Genomic DNA, 21,554 nt, shown 5'->3' on the forward strand with positions numbered 1-21,554 from the left:
ACCATTCAGCTTCCAGCAGGACTTGGAAAACTGGCGGGGATGGTTAATTTCCTGCTGGCTTACATGGTGGTTGCAGGGATCCGCAACCCACTCTTGTGAGTATAGCTGTATATACTTACAACTTCCCATTTATTAACAATACTACACCACCGGGCTCCTGGTCTCTCGGGTTTACCTAGGTATTCTTGAGTACAAAGTCACAGGATCCCCAAAACCCTGCTATATGCAAATATGTTCACGTTATCCAGTGCCCTGCCAGAATTTATATTTTATGCATTTTTTTTTTAACCACGTCGCATCCAGACCTTGTTTTCCCCTTATTGACCAGAGCAATTTTGACGTTTTATCTATGACCCTATTTAATCAGCCATAACTTTATCCTTACTCACGACACCTAAATGATCTAGGTATCTTTTTTTCAGGACAAACTAGACTTTCATTGGCAGGTATTTTATCCCTAGACCAAAAAAGTTTTCTATGCATTTTAATGGGAAAAAGAAGGGAAACCAAATGTGTCCCCAGGAATAGTGGTCCCCCATTATAGCCAGATGCGCTCTCAGGATTAGCGCGTGCACCCAAGATTAGGGCCCCCCCACCATTATAGCCAGATCTGCCCAGGGCCGGATTACCAACCAGGAAACAAAAGCAGTCACTTGGGGCCCCATTCAGAGTCAAAGGGGCCCCATCAGCACATAAACCAGCCCTCGCCATCCTGTCAGCGGTGGCTGGATGGTATAATGGCTAAAGGGACTCTGAGCAGTAGGGATGGTCGGAAATGCCAATTTCCGAATCCGCTGTAAATCCGCATTCCGCCATTGCCAAATACCGATTACGCTTTCCGCTACCAATTTCTGCATTCCAATGCGGAATTTCCGTCGGAAATCACGGAAATTCCACCCGACTTTAACATCGATTTTCTCAAAAACTATAAGGTTTTTTTGAAAACTTTTTTTGCATCTTGTTCACGAGATTCTACTTCATAAACCCTGAAAATTTGGTGTTTCCAGGACTTACGAGGGCTTTGCTATTAACCGCTAAAGTCGGCGGATTTTTACTGTAATGTAAATGCAGAAAATAGGCAGATGCAGATTTTTTGCATTTTACATTACAGTAAAAATCCGCCGACTTTAGCGGTTAATAGAAAAAGCCCCCGTAAGTCCTAGAAACACCAAAGTTTCAGGGTTTATTAAACTGAATCTTGTGAACAAGATGCAAAAAAAAAAAGTTTAAAAAAGACCTTATAGTTTTTGAGAAAATCGATGTTAACCCATTCGCGTTCCGTCGTTTTCACTTGAGAAATGTTCACCTCCCATTCATTAGCCTATAACTTTATCACTACTTATCACAATGAACTGATCTATATCTTGTTTTTTCCGCCACCAATTAGGCTTTCTTTGGGGGGGGGGGGGACATTTTGCTAAGAGCCACTTTACTGTAAATGCATTTTAACAGGAAGAATAAGAAAAAAACTGAAAAAATGTATTATTTCTCAGTTTTCAGCCATTATAGTTTTAAAATAATACATGCCTCCATAATTAAAACTCACGTATTGTATTTGCCCATATGTCCCGGTTATTACACCGTTAAAATTATGTCCCTATCACAATGTATGGCGACAATATTTTATTTGGAAATAAAGGTGCATTTTTTCCGTTTTTGCATCTATCACTATTTACAAGTTTAAAATAAAAAAAATATAGAAATATTTCATCTTTACATTGATATTTAAAAAGTTTAGACCCTTAGGTAAATATTTACATGTTTTTTTTTATTGTAATGTTTTTGTTTTTTTCATAGTAAACATTTTATTTGGGTAGTTTTGGGAGGGTGGGAGGTAAACAATAGGTTTACAATGTAAATGTGTGTTAATTTTCATTTTTTTTTTACTTTTAGTTGTAGCATTACTTTTTGGCCACAAGATGGCGGCCATGAATTTGTTTACATGACGTCACTCTAAGCGTAACACACGCTTAGAGCGACGCATGGGGGAGGTAACAGCCAGAAAAGGCGCAGCTTCCGAGAGAAGCTGTCGCTTTTTCAGCGGGGGAGAGCAATCAGTGATTGGGCACCATAGCCCGATTCACTGATTGCCTGGCTAACGAACCGCGGGCCGGGAGTGCGCGTGCACGCGCGCGATCGGCCGCGGGAGCGCGCGGTAGCGCGCATGGTTCCTGGACGTAGTTTCTACGTCCAGGAACCAAAATAGGTTAAAGTCGGGCGTAATTTCCGCAATTTCAGGCGGAAATTTCCGCGATTTCTGGCGGAAATCCGCCTAACGCACTTGCATTACCGATTTCCGCATTCCGATGCGGAAATGCAATTTCCGATCGGAATTTCGGAAATTGCATTTCTGTGGAATCCGAATGAGCATCCCTGCTGAGCAGTGCAGTAACTATGGAAAGATGCATATCATTTTAAAGCTCTCTTTCTCCTCTTTCCAATGATATATAAACGGCTGCCCTATGCCTTTTAGTTTTCGCTATTTTCGCTATCGAAATCGCGGCCACGGCAATTTCGATAGCGAAAATAGCGAAAACTAAAAGGCGTATCTATCATTGGAAAGAGGAGAAAGAGAGCTTCAAAATGATATGCATCTTTCCATAGTTACACTGTATTACGCAGGACGACTTTTCTCCAAAGTCGGCAGCTCGATTCAGCACAATGCAATGAAATATAAGGAACCCAGGGGGATATAATTACAAACATCATGCTGGTAGGTGTGAGGATGTAATTAATTAGTTGTGGGTATGCTTAAAGGCATACCTACAGGCACCGCTCGGAGTCCCTTTAAGGGCTCTGCCTCTGACACAGGAGACCAGGGTTCGAATCTCGGCTCTGCCTGTTCAGTATGCCAGCACCTATTCAGTAGGAGACCTTAGGCAAGTCTCTCTAACACTGCTACTGCCTATAGGGCGCGTCCTAGTGGCTGCAGCTCCGGCGCTTTGAGTCCGTCAGGAGAAAAGCGCCATATAAATGTTATTTGTCTTGTCTTGTCAAATGATGCCGTGTGCTGCTGATTGTCTTCAGAGCCAGGCTCTCCTCCTAGGTACCCCTCCTGCTACTGTGCGCACTGCCGCTGCCCACTCCTCCCTCCCTTCCCACAGAGAACAACAGCTGCAGCAAGAATGATAGCAGCAGATGGCAAACGCTCACTCACCTATCCATGATCCAAGCGATAGAGATCCCGTCATCTGAAACCCATCTGTCTCTTCTACAGTGCAGCCGCTCGCTCTGAACTTCCTGATTCTCAGATCAGGCAGGAAGTAGGAAGTAGTAATAGTAGTAGTAACAGAGCGGCAGCACTCTAGAGGAGACAGATGGGCTCGGATGACGGGACCTCTATTGCTTGGATCGCAATAGGTGAATGTGATTCATCTGGTGCTGTCATTCTCCCCCGCTGCGGCTGCCTTCTCTGCTGGACTATCGTATTCACTGGGATGGAGGCTGCATGGTGGCTGTCTAGTTTGGGAGGAAATCGGTTGTTCGGTGGTGGGGGTGGTTATGTAATTCTGTCTGGGGAACGGCTTCCGGTTTGGCTGTGTCCAGAGCTTTCTGCTATTGCCAGGCTGGAGATGCAGGGGGAAAGTGATATCTGTGATATCTGGCGCCCTCTTCACAGGGGTGCCCCAGCCCCTGAGTACAAATGTCCCAGCCATTCATCTCTCACTCTGCATTTTGCCGCTGCTATTCCCTGCATTGTGCACCCACAGAGGAAAGCGGGCTGTTGCCCATAGCAACCAGTAGCTCGTCTGCCCCGGTGTGTATCGGGTTGCAGGCTGATCGCTGGAACGAGATAAGGTGAGTCGGGCTGCTTTCTTATCATTTCTTATAGCAGATCCAACCACGGAGGGGGAGAGATGAATGATCGTTCATCCGCGGGGGGACAATAAGGGTATAAGAGGCGCCCTGGTGTAATAAAAGCATCTAAAAGCAGTTTAAAAACGGAAAATAAATTTGAGGTAGCTTACCTCAGTGACGAAAAAATCTTTGTATTTTACAAAGGTTTTTATTAGTAGCACAGGCAACGCGTTTCGCGGGTCAGAGCCCGCTTCCTCAGGCCAATAACAGTGCCAAACTAAATGACAGATTCAGCAAAGGGAGCCTCTTGAGAGGCTCCCTTTGCTGAATCTGTCATTACGGTTATTGGCCTGAGGAAGCGGGCTCTGACCCGCGAAACGCGCTGCCTGTGCTACTAATAAAAACCTTTGTAAAATACAAAGATTTTTTCGTCACTGAGGTAAGCTACCTCAAATTTATTTTCCGTTTTTAAACTGCTTTTAGATGCTTTTATTACACCAGGGCGCCTCTTATATCCTTATTGTGCAATCATACCCCCTTACCTCACCCGTCTGAGGGGTGGGTACAGACCACATGTGGCTTCGACCACGGCGGATATCTGTCCCCTATCTTTTACCAAGGAGAGCGACCGCATCCAGGTCCCTAGGGACCACCACGAGTGGAGTCGGGTTTGTTGTCTCCACCTGCTTCCTGCGGTCGGTTGCCCCTCTGCAGCCCACCTTTGTGAGTAGTGTCTTACCTTTATTACGTTCCATTGTTTTTGACATACTACACCATTGGGCTCCCACTTTTGTCTCCTGTATCTTTTCACTAGAGGGTGTTTTTGACACCCACATCCCACTACATCCGCGGGGGGAGGTCACTAATTGGCTACAAGGGAACATTTTCCCTTTCACCAATTAGATTTGCAGCTGTTAGTGCTGGGAGGTGCGCTTTGAAGCGCACCTGTTCCTGCACAACAGGGCTGCAAGCAGGTCAGTATATCTATGTGGCTGTGGCTTGGAGGGTGCCACAGCTGACGTAGATATACTGTAGCAGAGGACAAAGTGGTTAACATGCACCAAAATGCAGCCCAATAAGTTCATTATTTGTTTTGTTTGTATTTGTTATTTGTACCTGTGGACATTAAAATAGTGTTAAAGAAAACATCTAAGAAGAAAAAAGTACTTAAAAATTAATATCACTTTTTAAAATCCAGACAATACCATAAAACACTACATTCAAAAGACTGTAAGGGGGAGGGCTGCTCTATCAACCAGTCAGGCTTTAGTGCTGTCTTCCCAACATGTGATCTTGAGTAAATAGTTAACATGTACAGGTAACAATGCTTATTCCAGAATAAGGCACTAGGGATAGTCATTATGCATATTATGTATGCAAATGAATGCAGCTTGAAAATGGATGAATCTAATTCCACTCACTTAGGTTGTATTCATTTATATAGCGCCAACATCTTCTAAAGCACTGTTCATAGTACAGAACCATGTTGCCCAGCGGGGTTCAGGACTCGATCCCTCAGACAACACTGGAGCACCGAGACTGTGCAGACGTGCGTGTTCTGTAGTTATGCAAGGGGAAGGGGGAGAGGGCCAACAAAGCAGCACAGGTGTGATGTCTCACAGGACCCAGGGGAGTGGGAAAGACCATACTCTCGGTGGGAGCCTATTCAAAGCCGTTATCAGCCGCTTTGGCTGAGTTTCATCATGAGCGATTTGCATCTGGCAGGGGCATCATGTGACTCACTGGTATGTACTGACGGCAGGTCACGTGATGCCGCTCGTTATCATGGATTTCGGCCCTGTAGAGTGACTGGGTAATTTGCTTCTCTTGTATATGCGTTGCACTTATTTTTGAAAGGACGGCAGGAGGGAGAAAGGGGGAGGAGCTGAATCCCATCCTCTATCACTGGGCTGGCTTTGGCCCACAGGCTGTAGTTTGCCCAGCTGCACTAAATGGTTAACTCTGTCCCCGCTGCTCTCCTGCACAATCTTTGTTTACACTTCAGGAGCACTGGCATATCAGTTAGTCAGTCAATGCTATTGGCTTTATAGAGTCTCACAGAAAAACCTCAAAAATCATTTCACATATACCTTTGGTGTTAAAGAAATATCGATCAGGAACTAGTACGTTCACAGTGACGCACTGTGGTGCGGCATAATTATTATTTAGTATTTTTATAGCCCCTACATCTAACATAGTGCTGCACAGAGTATATGGTCTTGTCACTAACTGTCCCTCAGAGGGGCTCACAATCTAATCCCTACCATAGGCATATGTCTATGTGTGAATAGTGTAGTGCCTGTGTCATAGTCTAGGGCCAATTTAGGGGAAAGCCAATTAACTTATCTGTTTTTGGGATGTGGGAGGAAACCTGAGTGCCCGGAGGAACCCCATGCAGACACAGAGAACATACAAACTCCATGCAGATAGTGTCCCAGCTAGGATATGATCTGGGGACCCAGCGCTGCAAGGCAAGAGTGCTAACCACTACGCCACCGTGCTGTTGCTTTGAAAAACGGCTTGCTGCAATGCAATGGACCACTTATGTGTTTGTTCACAGTGTAATGGGTGAGCTGCAGTATAAGAGCACGTGGCATCGTAACGCATTGCATGAGAGCATTACTGCAAAACGTACATGTAAACAGTGATGCACTAGACAATTGTAAAGAGGCGCCCTAATCGTAGATAAAAGCATCTAAAAACAGTTTAAAATTGACAAAAACGTGAGGTAGCTTACCTCAATTACGACAAATCTTTGTAAGAAACAGATTTATAGCACAGGCAACGCGTTTCGCGGGTCCAAGCCCGCTTCCTCAGGCCAATACAAGTGCCTACATCAGCAAAAAAGTGTGCTGATGTAGGCACTTGTATTGGCCTGAGGAAGCGGGCTTGGACCCGCGAAACGCGTTGCCTGTGCTATAAATAAATCTTTTGTTTCTTACAAAGATTTGTCGTCATTGAGGATTGAGGTAAGCTACCTCACATTTTTCTCAATTTTAAACTGTTTTTAGATGCTTTTATCTACGATTAGGGCGCCTCTTTACAATTGTCTAGTGCATCTTGTACCCCCATACGTGTCCCGTTTGGGGGGTGGAGACAGACCACGTGTGGTGTACACCAGTGTTTCTCAACATTTTATTGGTATGTACCCCTTTTAAAACCCTGTACTCACCAAGTACCCCCTAGTATAATAAACATTATCCCAAGTACCCCTTGACAAATATCCATTTAATCATAGTACATGATAATTGGTTCTAAACAATTTCCAAGCATTTACGATTGCTTTTGATTAGCTAAAATACTAATTTAGTGTAGTTTAAATAACATTTATCATTTTCTAAAACTCAAAATTTGTTATTCTTGGTTAAGTACATCAAACCCGAGTACCCCCTGGAACCATCAGAAGTACCCCCTGGGGTACGTGTACCACATGTTGAGAACCTAGGGTGTACACCACGGTGGACACCTGTCCCCTTTCTTTTACCCAAGGAGTGCGACTGCATCCAGGTCCTCTGTGACCTCCCCGAGTGGAGTCGGGTTTATTGTCTCCACCTGCTTCCTGCGGTCGGTTGCCCCTCTGCAACCCACCTTTGTGAGTAGAATTTCACTTACTACAATTGCTCGATTGTATTGACATTGGGCTCCCCGTTTTTGTTCCCTGTGTCCTTTTTCAGAAGGTGTCCTGACACCCACTACCCACTATGTAAACAGTGACCGTGAAGCATACTTTTCCATGACTGTATGCTTCACTGTATGCGACAACACAGATAACGTGCGGAGACACTTTCTCAATCCATTGCGCTCCTGCTGTTACAGGGAAAGTAACGGCCACTGTGAACCTACCCTTAGTCTTTTTTTTAATTATTAATATTTTTTCAATTTACATATGTACAAGGTTAATCTGCCATCTTCCATGCCTGGTTTGCCTACGTGGTAAATGCAGAGTTCATTAAAATGGTTAACTTGGAGCTATATTTGCCTTTCTGAACACTACACAATATGCATTAGAGAGACATCCAGCAGTGCAAGTAACTCGGAGTGTATCATTTTCTCCAGCAAACCGGAAAATATAAATAAACATTTCATCCCCGCCTTCTCCTTGCAGCAAATATGCTGGAGAGTTTTTAAAGAAAGATTAACAGATTACTTTTTTCACAACTGAATAGCACAGTAATCACCCCTAGCTTCTGGGGAGTGCAGATGTTTCGACTAAAACGGCGTAATGAACGCTGCGTTCATGTGAGCACAAAATGTGTTGAACAAGGCAAGTATTAATTTTAACAGTTTCATTTTTAGTCTGCCGGAGAACATTTCGCTTTTTATTTTACACTAATTAGCGTGGAGCTGCCAACTATAATACAATATCATTTCGAGAATTAAACTGTAATGGAATGCAGGTTTCTATTAGCTAGACTGCGGAGGCAAAAAGCAGAGATGAGGATTTTTTTTTGTTTAATATAATGTTAATGGAGTGCAAGGCAAGTAGGTGTAATTGTGCATAAGATTATGTTATAATGATACATACCAAAGTCACACATCTCCCATATAAGTGAAGAAGGACTCAGGCTAGCAAAAGAGCCTGAATAACCAATGCAAAACTTTCAAAGTTGCATAGGTTAAAAATTCTATATTTTCAGGAATGTTTAAAATAAAAAAAAAATTCTCAAGTTTCATCAAAGCAGTAAAAACAACAACTAAAAACGTGTAGGATTAAAACCAGAGATATTAGTTAAGAGGGAAAGGTCAATGAGCTGCAAATAATTCCAAATTGATGTAGGATTATACTAATACTGTATGCAAATTTCTGCAGATTGAAAATGGTCCAGTTGAATCTGACCAAGGTGGAATTCTACTAGTCCATTTTTAAGCTTCGTACATTTGCATTTTCCAGCATGAATTTGCAATGATTGACTGTGCCTATTTACTTATGTGAGCAGTGATCAGGCCAGTGGCGGCTCCAGCTTCAGATTTTTGGGGGGGCTCAAAGGGGGCACGAGGGCTGGCAGCCTGGGCTTGGGGGGGGGGGATTTACGGCGCGCGAAGCGCCGCGGCGAAAATTTGGGCGTGGTCATGATGTCATGTGGGCGGGGCTAACTGTAATGTAGTTGTACCAGCTAACGTAGTTACATGAAAAAAAAATTAAGTAAACGCACATAATGACAGGTAGCCTTTCACCAGTAAATGCACATAAGAATCAGCTTTTCAGCAGTTAATGCACGTAATGACAGACAGCGTTTCCTCGTTAAATGCACATAAGAGACAGCTTTTCACCAGTTAATGCACATAATGACAGACTGCGTTTCTGCAGTAAATGCACATAAAGGGACAGCTTTTCACCAGTTAATGCACGTAATGACAGACTGCGTTTCCGCAGTAAATGCAAATAAGAGCCTGCTTTTCACCAGTTAATGCACGTAATGACAGACAGTTTCCCCATTAAATGCACATAAGAGCCTGCTTTTCACCAGTTAATGCATGTAATGACAGACAGTTTCCCCATTAAATGCACATAAGAGCCTGCTTTTCACCAGTTAATGCATGTAATGACAGACAGTTTCCCCATTAAATGCACATAAGAGACAGCTTTTCACCAGTTAATGCATGTAATGACAGACAGTTTCCCCATTAAATGCACATAAGAGACAGCTTTTCACCAGTTAATGCATGTAATGACAGACAGTTTCCCCATTAAATGCACATAAGAGACAGCTTTTCACCAGTTAATTCACATAATGACGGACTGCGTTTCCGCAGTAAATGCACATAAGGGACAGCTTTTCACAAGTTCATGCACATAATGACAGACTGCGTTTCCGCAGTAAATGCACATAAGGGACAACTTTTCACCAGTTCATGCACATAATGACAGACAGCATTTCCCCAGTAAATGCACATAAGAGACAGCTTTTCACCAGTTAATTCACATAATGACAGACTGCGTTTCCGCAGTAAATGCACATAAGGGACAACTTTTCACCAGTAAATGCACATAATGACAGACAGACAGTGTCCCCAGCATAGGTAGCCAGGTGTATAGATGTCCCCAGTATATGTAGCCAGGCGTATAGCTGTCCCCAGTATATGTAGTCAGGCTGGTGGTGGTGGTGGGCTGGGGGCCCCAGGGCACCTCAAGCCTGACTGGTGGTGGGCTGGAGGCCTCATGCCTGCGTGGCTGGTGGGCTGGGGTCCCAGGGAAGCTCAAGCCTGGCTAGTGGTGGTGGGCTGGGGGCCCCAGGGCAGCTCAGGCCTGGCTGGTGGTGGTGGGCTGGGGGCCCCAGGGCAGCTCAGGCCTGGCTGGTGGTGGTGGGCTGGGGGCCCCAGGGCAGCTCAGGCCTGGCTGGTGGTGGTGGGCTGGGTGGAAGGGCTCAGGCCTGGCTGGTGGTGGTGGGCTGGGGGCCCCAGGTCAGCTCAGGCCTGGCTGGTGGTGGTGGGCTGGGGGTACACTTGGTGGGGAGGAGGGTACCTGTGGGTGGGGAGGAGGGTGCCACTGGGTGGGGAGGAGGGTGCCACTGGGTGGGGAGGAGGAGGGTGTCAGTGGGTAGAAGGAGGGTGCCAGTGGGTGGGGAGGAGGGTACCTGTGGGTGAAAAGGAGGGTGACACTGGGTGGGGGAGAAAGGTGCCAGTGGGTAGGAGGATAGTCTCAGTGGGTAGGAGGAGGGTGCCAGTGGGTGGGGAAGAGGGTGCCAGTGGGTAGGGGGGTCGTCAGTGGAGGGGGGAGGAAGGTGCCCCTGTGTGTGAGGAGATTGCCCTGGGGAGAGAAGACAGGAAGAAAATGATCGAGGCGCCAGCCGCGCTAATAAGGGATTCGGGAGCCTGCTTTATTCCTCCCTCCCTCCTCCCTTCCTATGAATGCCCCCACCTACTGTGAATGCCCCCCCCCCCCCCCCGTAGGCAGTGTGTGCGGAGCAGAGCGGTGCGGTAGGTCCTCTTACCGCAATCCATGCTCACCGGCGACTAGTCTCTTGCTTCCTGTTTATCATGACGTCACAGGAAGCAGGAGACTAGTTGCCGGTGAGCATGGATTGCTGTAAGAGGACCTACCGCTCGCTCTGTCCGCACACACTGCCTACGGGGGGGGGGGAATTCAGAGGAAGGGAGGAGGGAGGGAGGAATAAAGCAGGCTCCCGCATCCCTTATTAGCGCGGCTGGCTAACAGACTTGCGGTGGCCACGGCCAGCGGGGGGGGGGGGCTTTAAGAGGGGCTAGCAAGTTGCCAGCTGGGGCTGAAGCCTGGGCAAGCCCCAGTGTAGCGCCGCCACTGGATCAGGCAGGCGTGGTAGCCTTCAATTTGTCTGCAATCTCAGCATAAGCGCAAGTCCACAGTGCGTCAGTTACTCACTGCCCATACAATTCTATGGATCTGTTTACAGAAACGGATCGCGTTATTGTAACTCGCTGCATACAGACGACGTATTCCATGTCTATGTCTAAGTGTATGTCCAGTCTCCATAGCAGTTTACACTCCTTTTAACATGAACGTTATACAACGTGAAGCCTAAATGTGGTCCTATTCATTATCACAAACTGGGTATAAATAAAGTGCCCCGCCACACCAAAAAAAAAAATGCTGGTAGCAGATTTATCTGGAGTATGTCCCTCATTCACATAAGTTCAATGGGTTTGAGCTTTTTTTTTTTTTTTTTTTTTTTATTCAAGCTTCATCTGCAACCCCACCTAGCAAGGCTTGGCAAAAACACAAGAGTGCAGATTACTCTTGCTTTAAATAAGGCTACCCATACATAGATCAACCCGTTTTTGATCACTTATTTTCATTAACAGGAATGCCCTTAAAGAGACCCTGTACTGAAAAAAACATCCCCTGGGGGTTACTTACCTCGGGAAGGGGAAGCCTTCGGGTTCCAATGAGGCTTCCCCCTCCCCTGTAGCTGCAGGCAATCCAGCGCTGGCTCCCCCGAAGCGTCCCGCAATCCTCTCTCGACAAGCCTGACAAGGCTTGATATATTTACCTTTCCTGGCTCCAGTGGGTGGCGCGGTTGTGGCTCAGCACAGAAATAGACGGAAATAGTCGATCTCTGTCAGATCCTACTACGCAGGTGCAGGAGACTTGCGTCTGCGCAATAGAGTGGCCAGGCAGCAATCGGCTATTTCTGCCTATCTGCAAGCGGAGAGCTGATACTGCGCCTGCGCTGGAGCCGGAAGGTTAATATTTACATCCCCGCTGTTCGGAGGGGCACAGCGAGACCGCCGTGGGACACAGGAGGATGGGGAAATCCTCAATAGGATCCAGAGGCTTCCCCCACCCGAGGTGAGCACCCCTAGGGTAACTTTTTTTTAGTTGCAGGTTTTCTTTAAAAGGTCTACGATTATCCCCCAAAAAATAAGACACAGAACATGCCTTTACACTCATAGCCCTTACTTCACCATCATGAAGATCTTTGAGCGACTAGTGCTTGCCTACCTGAAGCTCTCCACCAAGGTCCTCCCTGACCCACACCAATTTACTTGCAGGGCCAACAGGTCTGTGGAGGAAGCCATTAACGTCAACCTAACATACATCACGGAACACCTCGACAAACCTGACTCCAATGTCAGGATCCGATTCCTGGACTTTAGCTTTGCCTTCAACACCTTCTGCCCAGACAACCAGGTTGATAACCTTGGGCAGCTTGGAGTTGACTCCATTCTGTTCACATGGGTCGACTCATTTAAAAGAATGCGAGTTAAGCTCTGTAACTGCTACTCCCACTAAAGAACTACCAACATACGGGCTCTGCAAGGGTGTGTACAGTCCCTGCTCCCATTTTCCCTGTACACCAACAACTGTACCTCATCCACTGACTCCGTTAAGGTCATCATGACAACTACCATTGGCCTCATCGACCACAACAGAGAGTGCACTTAGTTTTAAGTTAGCCAATAAATAGTATCATCCTGATTCAAAACTTTTTGCTTTCCTCACTGATGAGAACGAAGTCTCCAGGATATCAGACGTTCATTTCCTCGGTGCAACCATAACTAACAACTTAAAGGGAACCTAAACTGAGAAGAACTGATTTCATTTGCTTTCATGTGCTGGTTTCAAATGCCACAATTCTCTTTAGCTTAGAATTAATGGTGCATGTAACCAGCCCAGTTACAATTTGAACTCGGAATTTACGATGTCTCCCCATCACCAGAGTCTACTTTATGTTATGTTGAGGGAACTGTTGATCTTATCAATTTAGCCAGGATGCCTGGGAAAGCTTCCTGAGTAACAGTTAAGGCATCTAATTACATTTATGGTTGCTAAAGAATGTCTCTCCTCTGTATGTCAGTGTATATAAGCTGTGTTTTTCAGTTTTGGTTAGGAACCAGTCCGACAAAGGCTTTTTATAAGCCGAAAGCTCACTGTTTACTCATCTCTAAGTTAGCCAATAAATGGTATCATCCTGATTCAAATCTCCTTGCTTAAACTGAGAAGGATATGGATTTTTCCTTTTAAAATAATACCAGTTGCCTGGCTCTCCAGCTGATCCTGTGTCTCTGATACTTTTTTTTTTGATACTTTAACAAGCATGCAGATCAGGTGCTCTGACTGAAGTCAGACTGGTTTCGCTGCATGCTTGTTTCAGGTGTTTGATTCAGCCACTGCTGCAGCCAAAGAGATCAGCAACTGGTATTGTTTAAAAGGAAACATCCATATCACTCTCAGTTAAGGTTCCCTTTAAGATGGAAGAAGAAAACCACCAAAATTAAGAAGAAAGCACAACAGATCTTATTCCTCTTGTGCCAAATGAAGAAATCTGGAATGCCATAAGAGCTGCTGACCAGCTTTTAAGCCCCATCTACATGATGGGACATTGCAGCGATCCGGCGGCTCGATTAGCCGCCGGATCGCCTCTTCCGCGTGCCCGCCGCGTCCCCGCTCGCCGCGCGTGAGCCGGCATCAATACCAGCTCGATTGCCGCACCGCGCCGCTTAACTTCCGCTCGATTCCCTGCCATTGTCCCCTAGCGGGGAGCGAGCAGGGAATCGGCGGAAGCAAGAGCCGTCCTGTTGGATCTTATCAATCGAGCCGCATCAGCGGCTCGATTGATAAGGAGCATCGCGGCCGCATCTTTGCGTGTAGATGCGGCTTTACACTGCTACCAATACAATCCATCCTCTGTCATCATCTGGTATGTGCAGGTGCAACCCCTAGCAGCAAGACTAGCAATCCACATGTGGTTTTGTAAAAAGAGAAAAAAAAATGATTTTTTTAAAATAAATATTTATAAAAAAAAAATGCAGCAAGAGCATTGCAGTATAAAGGGTTGTGCGACTGTATGCTTCACTCTACCCGACACAATGCAAGCATAACTTGCAGCGTAGCTGTCCCAATTCGTTACTTTCCAGCTGTCGCAGGGAATGCTACGCCCACAACATCTCACAATGTCCCATCCTAAAGCCATGTTTCATCATATGTTTATTTATTAGAGGGACAGGCTTCAGTTGAAAGTGTGAGTGAGAGTGTGTGATAATTTCCTATCCCCCACAAACCCACATTAAAGTGGAATTAAACTTAAAATGAAAATCATAATAAAATGTAAAAATTGCCCATTGAAATGTATCTAATCCATTTACAGGCTAAGTAAAGCATAATTTTAGCCTGGGTTCTAGCTGTTTCACTATCACCACTGATAAAGCTTAAAGCAGAGGAGGAGAAGCAGTGAATTCTGGGAGGTTTTTTTATTTTTTTTTATTCAGTGCAGCTAGTCTGTTCCCAAACAACAGTCCAGCAGCTTCCTAGTGAGTTTCAATTTATGATCTGCTGCTGGCTCCGTCTCTTGCATCAATCAATAAGTTTGTCTGATTGATGGCCTGTTAAATGGATTAGATACATTTCAAAGGGCACTTTTTCATTTTACAATAAAATGCATCTTTAAATAATAAAAGTGTGAAACTGGACTTCCAAAATCTAATAACTGTTTAATAATTACATAATAGTTGTTTAATAATCTACTAATTGTTTACTTTTAAAAGTGTGGGTTTTTTTGTTTGTTTGTTTGGAATTTTGCAGTGATGTAGAGTATATTTAACCACTTTACCCCCCACGGTACGGATTTCTCCGTCCCTTTTTGCACCCTTAAAAAACCAAGGGACGGAGAAATCCGTACCTCCCGCGGTACCACCGCTGTCCGCGCTCCCGCACGCCGCCGCCCGCTCGCCCGGAGATCAATGAATGGGAAAATCCATTCCCGTTCGTTGATCTAAGCCCCCGCAATGATCTGCTGCTTCTATGAGAAACAGCGCGATCATTGTGATTTTCCCAGCCTCATACTGCTTCCTGTAAGTGTCCTTCCGGACGCTTACAGGTTGCATGAATACCAACTCACTTGGCCAAATAGTAAAACTACACCCTAAAGCATTTTACATATACAAATACATTAGTTTTACACAATAAATTAACTCATTACCTCCCACACTCCCCAATTTATTTTTTTTGTAATTAAAAAAAAAAAAATACAATAAAAAAAAAAGACAAATAGTTACCTTAGGGACTGAACTTTTTAAATATTTATGTCAAGAGGGTATAACACTGTTACTTTATAAACTATGGACTTGTAATTAGGGATGGATGCAAAACTGAAAAAAAATGCACCTTTATTTCCAAATAAAATATTGGCGCCAAACATTGTGATAGGGACATAATTTAAATGGTTTTAAAACCGGGACAAATGGGCAAATACATTTCATGGGTTTTAATTACAGTAGCATGCATTATTTAAAAACTATAATGGCCGAAAACTGAAAAATACTTTTTTCCCACATTTTTTCCTATTTTCACATTAAAACACATTTAGAATAAAATAATTCTTGGCATAATGTCCCACCTAAAGAAAGCCCAATTGGTGGGAAAAAAAACAAGATATAGTTCATTTCATTGCGATAAGTAATAATAAAGTTATAGACGAATGAATGGAAGGAGCGCTGAAAGGTGAAAATTGCTCTGGTGTTAAAGGGGTAAAACCCCTCAGTGGTGAAGTGGTTAATACAGTATAATCTTGTTATAGTAAACGTTGATATAGTAAACGAAGTGTCCAGGTCCCAGCCAAGCCCCACTATAAGTATTTGGGAGTAGCGCCTGGTATAGTATACCCTGATATAATAGAACTTCTGTTATAGTAAACCTGTTTTCTGTCCCCTTCGGAAATTCTGAATCCGGCTATAGTGGAAAGTGGGCAAGTACATCAGTCATACTTCATTTGAAGGCCTATGAGCTGTAGTCAGTGGGTAGGCTGGCAGCCACTGGTAGCCTGCTCACTATATGCATGCTACTCAATGTCACATGGATTACCTCAAAAGCACCAGCTGGTGAGACCCATGCTACCTGTGTAAGCTGCTACCTGATTATAGAGGGGATCGCCTGTCAACTGTGACTTGCTTGTGCATGCCTTTGTCAGGGACTCACCTGATCGCGCCAGCGATGCCGCTCTCTCCTCTGTTGCTGGACGCAATGCAGGGACTTCCGGGTCTGCGCTTGTGGATCAGGCGCGCACCAGTCGCTCTGCTCCTCCTCCCAGGGTTGCACGCTCTCAGGCTGGGGGACGGGCGCTTGTGGTCACACACTTGTCCTATGCTCTTAGACACCGGCGGCAATAGCGTCAGCTGATAGCCTTGATCAGCTGACGCTTAGGTAGGAGATTGTGTGCAGTGTCAGGGCTGTTTAATTAGTTCCTGGATGTGTGGCAGGCCATCGATTGGATGCAAGTCATTATTTAAGCCTGCTGTGTCAGTATGTTGTTGCCCGTGATAGCTTTAGCTGTGCTAGTTGCTGGGTGCTGTTATTATTAGATCTTGCCTGTGTAGCGACCTTTGCCTGGATAATGACTACTCTTGTTTGCTGCCTGTACTGACCCCTTGCCTGGATAACGCTGTCTCTTGATTGCTGCCTGGTCTGACTTTTGGATTGTACGAGTTTGACCTTGCCTACTCCTGTGTACCTCGATATCTCTGATACCTTGTATTGTTTCTGGAATTTGTTATCTCTGTTCTGTTTGGCTCTGGGGAGTTATTGGTTCACTCTAGGTTCAGTTTCTATACCTTGCACCTACAAGGCCTGGGTGTAACCGATGTCAGGCAGGTGTTGTGTCCCCCTCCCGTTCAAGCGGGGACGCGCCACACAAGGTGAAGAATGTGGTGTTAGATTGGAGCATAGGAGCTGAACGGTGGGCTGATATCTTACTGGCCTTACAGGCTGCAATGCCACAGTATCATCCAGGCTGCACAGACACGTGGACAGAGGAGCACACTATCAGTACTGTACATGCATAAACTGGTGAGACCTATGCTTCCTGTACAAGCTGTTGCGTGACTATTGCATGCAAATCCCTGCATATAGCATTGTGCATGTTGATCAAGCTTAGACACTGTCTGTGCTTGTTGGCTGAAGCAGTGAAAAAATAAATATATTCCAAATTATTGACTGAATTAAGATCCAGTACTGTAGTATACTTAATGTGCTAGATTATGACAATTTGCTAGATAGGTCAGTATGACAATTTCTGATACAGTAAACTTCTGACATAGTAAACAACTTTTCACAGTCCCTTGGAGTTTACTGTAAAGGGATTCTACTGCATTTTAAGTTTTGCAGGATTTGTAAACGGAGGTAAATAGTTTGTCTTCATAGACAAAAAGTTCCAAGGTCTGTGGGCGTGTCACGGAGCAGGAAATGATTGGCTGTGCTTGGAAGTGCATTGTGTAAGCAGTCTAAACAGCGTATAACCCATAATAATAAATGCCGCCATGCAAAAATAGACAAATTAGGTGGGAAGATGCATTTGTCACAACGTTGCAGCCCTATTGCTTTCCAGTGGAAGGATTTAAGCAGGGGGTATGGATAGGCTTTAAAATTCAGCTCCTACACCAGGCCCAAGAGCTGTAAATTACTGCAAACTATACTTTTAACCGTAGATCCACAGCACCAGAAGAGAAATGTTGCTTTTATAAGTAGCTATTATCATGCTTTATTGCCGAGCCATTAACATGAAACGGTGGAATATGAAAGAGCTCAAAGATGTTATTTTATGGGAGGACAGTGAAGATGTACAGAATAGCCAGAGCATGCCCGGATTCTCAGAGGAGTTGAATCTTGAGGCAATAATGTTTTGCAAAACCCTATAATGAATTTCAAGTGACTGGCCTGTAACTCTCCAGAGGCAGGAATGACCTGAGGCAGGCTGCTGGTCTTGCCACAACTGTGCTTCAATGAGTTCTAATCTGACCCTCCAGTAACAATTCAGATTAAGGAGAGCAATAAGAAATGCGTAACTGGCTGCTATGGGGCTTGTGCAAACAGGTGAGTCCTTCACTGGAACTTCAGCAGGGCCCACAGTTAATGCTAGACAATAGGCCCCATTCTGTTAGAAAACAATTTTCTCTGTTTTCCCTTTAAAAAAGTAGCAGAGTCAGCCATACTATGCCAAGTAAAAAAACAACAACACATATACACACAATTTACACACAACTAATGTTAAAGAGAAACTGTAACCAAAAATTGAACTTCATCCCATTCAGTAGCTGATACCCCCTTTTCCATGATAAATCTATTCCTTTTCTCAAACGGATCATCAGGGGGCTCTGTATGGCGGATTTTGTGGTGAAACCCCTCCCACAGTGTGATGTCAGCGAGCCTTGTTGCATTGTGGGAAATAACAGCTGTTTCCAACTGCCAAAAAAGTAGAGTTACCATGACGCAACATTTATAACGCGATGTTAATGTCGCACTGTGAATGTCGCATAGGCTAAACATAGTGCGTTATCCTGCGTTGCAATGACTTTATAAAGCAGGATAATGTCCCACTGTGAATGCGCCCCTCTAGGGACCACTATCATTAAACATTTTAAAATTTTAAATACATATACACACATACAAATAAGAAGCATTTTTCTTCCAGAGTGAAATGTGCTATAAAAATTACTTTTCTTCTATGTTGTTGTCAAGATGCAGGCCACTCCCCCAACTGTTCTGGCAGTTGTACTGAGCAACTGCTGTTCACTAAGTGCTTTTGAAATAAAGAAAACCCGAGAATCCCCAACGAGGAGATGGGCTGGTCCAAAACCTGTCAGTCCTGTCAGGATTCGTCCACTTATGGTGTAACCTCTACTGCAGGTGCCTTATATCCCTCATCATGCACAGTAGCCCTCTTCTAAAGGAAACCCAGCTATGGTACATTGTTCATCAATGGTCAGTTCTGAAGCTGTGTCTAATTTTGTTCAAAGTAAAAAATACAGTAAGACAAAAAAGCATGCCTGAACTGCCTATAAGCCTTTGTAAACATGCTGTATTGCATCAGCTTCCAGCAGTTGCAGTTGTCACTCAATTTTTAAATCGCCTTCATTTTTTGATTAATGTTGCACATAAATATCCGACTTGCCAAAAGATAATTGGCTCTTCCCAGCAAGTAATATCAGAAGTAGGTTGATTTGGCATGGGAGGACTGGTAACAGGCACTCAACAACCTCATTACCTTTGGCAACAAAGGTGATGTGTGTAGTGGTGTTCAGGAGGCAATCATCCAAAATGATTTCTGCAGTACTTTCAGCTCCCAACCCTACCTAGTCATTACCAGATGCATGGAAACACACTGGAAAAGGAGCAGTGGGGCAAAGCAGGCGATTAGGGCACAGTGCATATGGCTACAAGCAGGCACTGCCATACACCATAATGCAAGGTAGTGGCTAGTAAGTGATTTCGGCACCTGCTACGGATTAGTAGCCAGCAATCGGTAACCGGCTCCAGAGTACCAGCTTCAGCTGCTATTAGCCAACATACGGATATTGCATTGGTTTGGGCACCGGCTCAGTTCCAAAGTTCAGCTATAGGTAGCCATGCTGCAGAGGCGGCACTTCCATAAAGGCAAAGGGTGCAATTGCCCCAGAGCCTGTAGCCCCCCCTCCCCCCCCCAAGTGACTCCCCCCTTCTCTCCAACTATGGAGACCCTATTCATGCCTGCAGGGAATGAGGAAGAGAAGTTCTTTGTAGGGGGGGGGGGGGAAGGGAATAATGGGGACCCCACCAAAGCTTTTGGGGACATATGATGGACAACTAATAATGTTGTGTTGGGGGATGGGGCTGGCAGCCAGCTTGGGGTCCCAGGGTGGTGAATTTGCTGTGGGGTGGGGTTGTCCTAGGGGGGCCCCCAAGTTACTTTTGCCCTTGGGCCCAATTGTTGCTAGAACCGGGCCTACCAAGCTGTAAATATTAGGTTTCATTTGGGGCAAGCAATCAGGGAATGGAGCTGGACGATGGCTATTATTAGCTGAACTTTGGATATCGGTTACAACAATGACCGTAAGCAAGACAACAAGCCACCTTCAGCCACAAACATTACATGGCTACATGCTATAACGGACATGATTTTCTTGACCTAAAAAAAAATAACACTTTTTTTGCATGTAATCTTTAAAGGCATGAGAAGGTCCAGGACCAACCGCTTTAAGAAAAGGAAATATCAAAGTCAACCTGTGTCAAACTTGACAAGGCTAAAGCTGGCAAGGCAGGCAATGCAGATAGAATGACACAACTGCATAGACTGCAGCCTTACCATTAGATTGTAAGCCTTTGGCAGGTGCTCCCTTCCCTAGTGTATTGCACATGATTGTGTGTCCCCATCATTGTGCTTCTCATCTATGACCGCTTCTTACTTCAATTACCGGACCTACCTAACCAGCCCAAAATCGCATGGTAATGTTTCTAGTATCGTTTGCCTTTTATAGCTTTGTTCTATGTTACATTATGTCTGTCATCCTTTGTACCACTGTATGCATTTATAGTCCAGCGCTGCGTAATAGGTTGCCGCTTTATAAATACAATAAAATTATAATAGTAGGTATTGTGCGAAATCTGCCAAAGGCTCACTCTCTAAGTTGAAAATGGCTTGTGTAGCAATGGAGCATCATACTTAATTTTTTTTATGAACGTGGACATAATTATTAAGAGTGAATTAATAACAGAATGATTTTAAACTAACACCAGCATTAACGCCGTCTTAACAGCTCTGCTTTTCTCACAATTAAAATAAAATGGGGATTGCAATTTGTTAGAGTGTGCAGAAGGGAAACGCGTTGGTTTTAAGTGTGTTAAAAACCGACATGTCTAGATTTATATGGTAAAGACACCATGTCAAACATAAATTTCTAACGGCAGACATCAGATTTTAAAACATAATATCGTGTTTAGGTTTAAAACGACATCCTGCCTCTCCCTCCGTGTGCTAAACTGGCACATGTTTTTCTTGGACTGGAGAGGCCTTCAGAACTCCAAATAAAATGAATTAAGATGACTAATGTGTAGATTCTGTTCCTCGTCCAGCCAAGCCTAATGTGAAAACCAGTTTCACATGTTGTTGGCACAGCCGTCTAGCTGTCCGGGCAGAGGAAGAGTAATATGTCTTGTGTCAAACATGAGATCTCCACTTGAAGGCCCTTCAAAGAACTGAACGTATGTGTAGTAGATGGGGCTTCCAAAAGCTCATCTGCTGGAGAACAACCATATGTCGGCTACCATTGTCAAAATCAACATAGAGGCTGCTGAATCCAAAACGCTGCAGCCAATTTAAGAACAAGTAAATTACAGTGGAGCAAAAGGTGAATAATAGACTGTTAAGGCCAAAAACAATATGCATAAAACATGTAGACCACCGTGAGGAAGAGAATACACTGGGAAACTTGGATGGGGATATTTATAGCTGTTGAATGGCAGTGCTTTCTCTGATCGGATGCATGCTACAATAAATTAACGACTTTAAGGAGTAGGAGGTGCCAAACTGGGA

The 21,554-nt window shown here is 44.7% G+C and overlaps 1 protein-coding gene and 1 long non-coding RNA gene across 12 annotated transcripts in view; one reads left to right on the forward strand and one right to left on the reverse strand.

The window, feature by feature from the left end:
* WWOX (WW domain containing oxidoreductase) overlaps positions 1–21,554 on the reverse strand; it is a 1,347,942-nt gene that overhangs the window by 1,204,088 nt on the left and 122,300 nt on the right. The window lies entirely within an intron of this gene.
* Positions 18,789–21,554, forward strand: part of LOC137537641 (uncharacterized) — a 47,276-nt gene continuing 44,510 nt past the window's right edge. For both annotated transcript variants that reach the window (XR_011024638.1, XR_011024637.1), the window contains exon 1: positions 18,789–18,967. This is a non-coding gene — a long non-coding RNA (uncharacterized lncRNA). The remainder of the gene's footprint in view (positions 18,968–21,554) is intronic.

Source organism: Hyperolius riggenbachi, chromosome 11, assembly GCF_040937935.1.
Source record: "Hyperolius riggenbachi isolate aHypRig1 chromosome 11, aHypRig1.pri, whole genome shotgun sequence".
Classification (NCBI taxonomy): Eukaryota; Metazoa; Chordata; class Amphibia; order Anura; family Hyperoliidae; genus Hyperolius; species Hyperolius riggenbachi.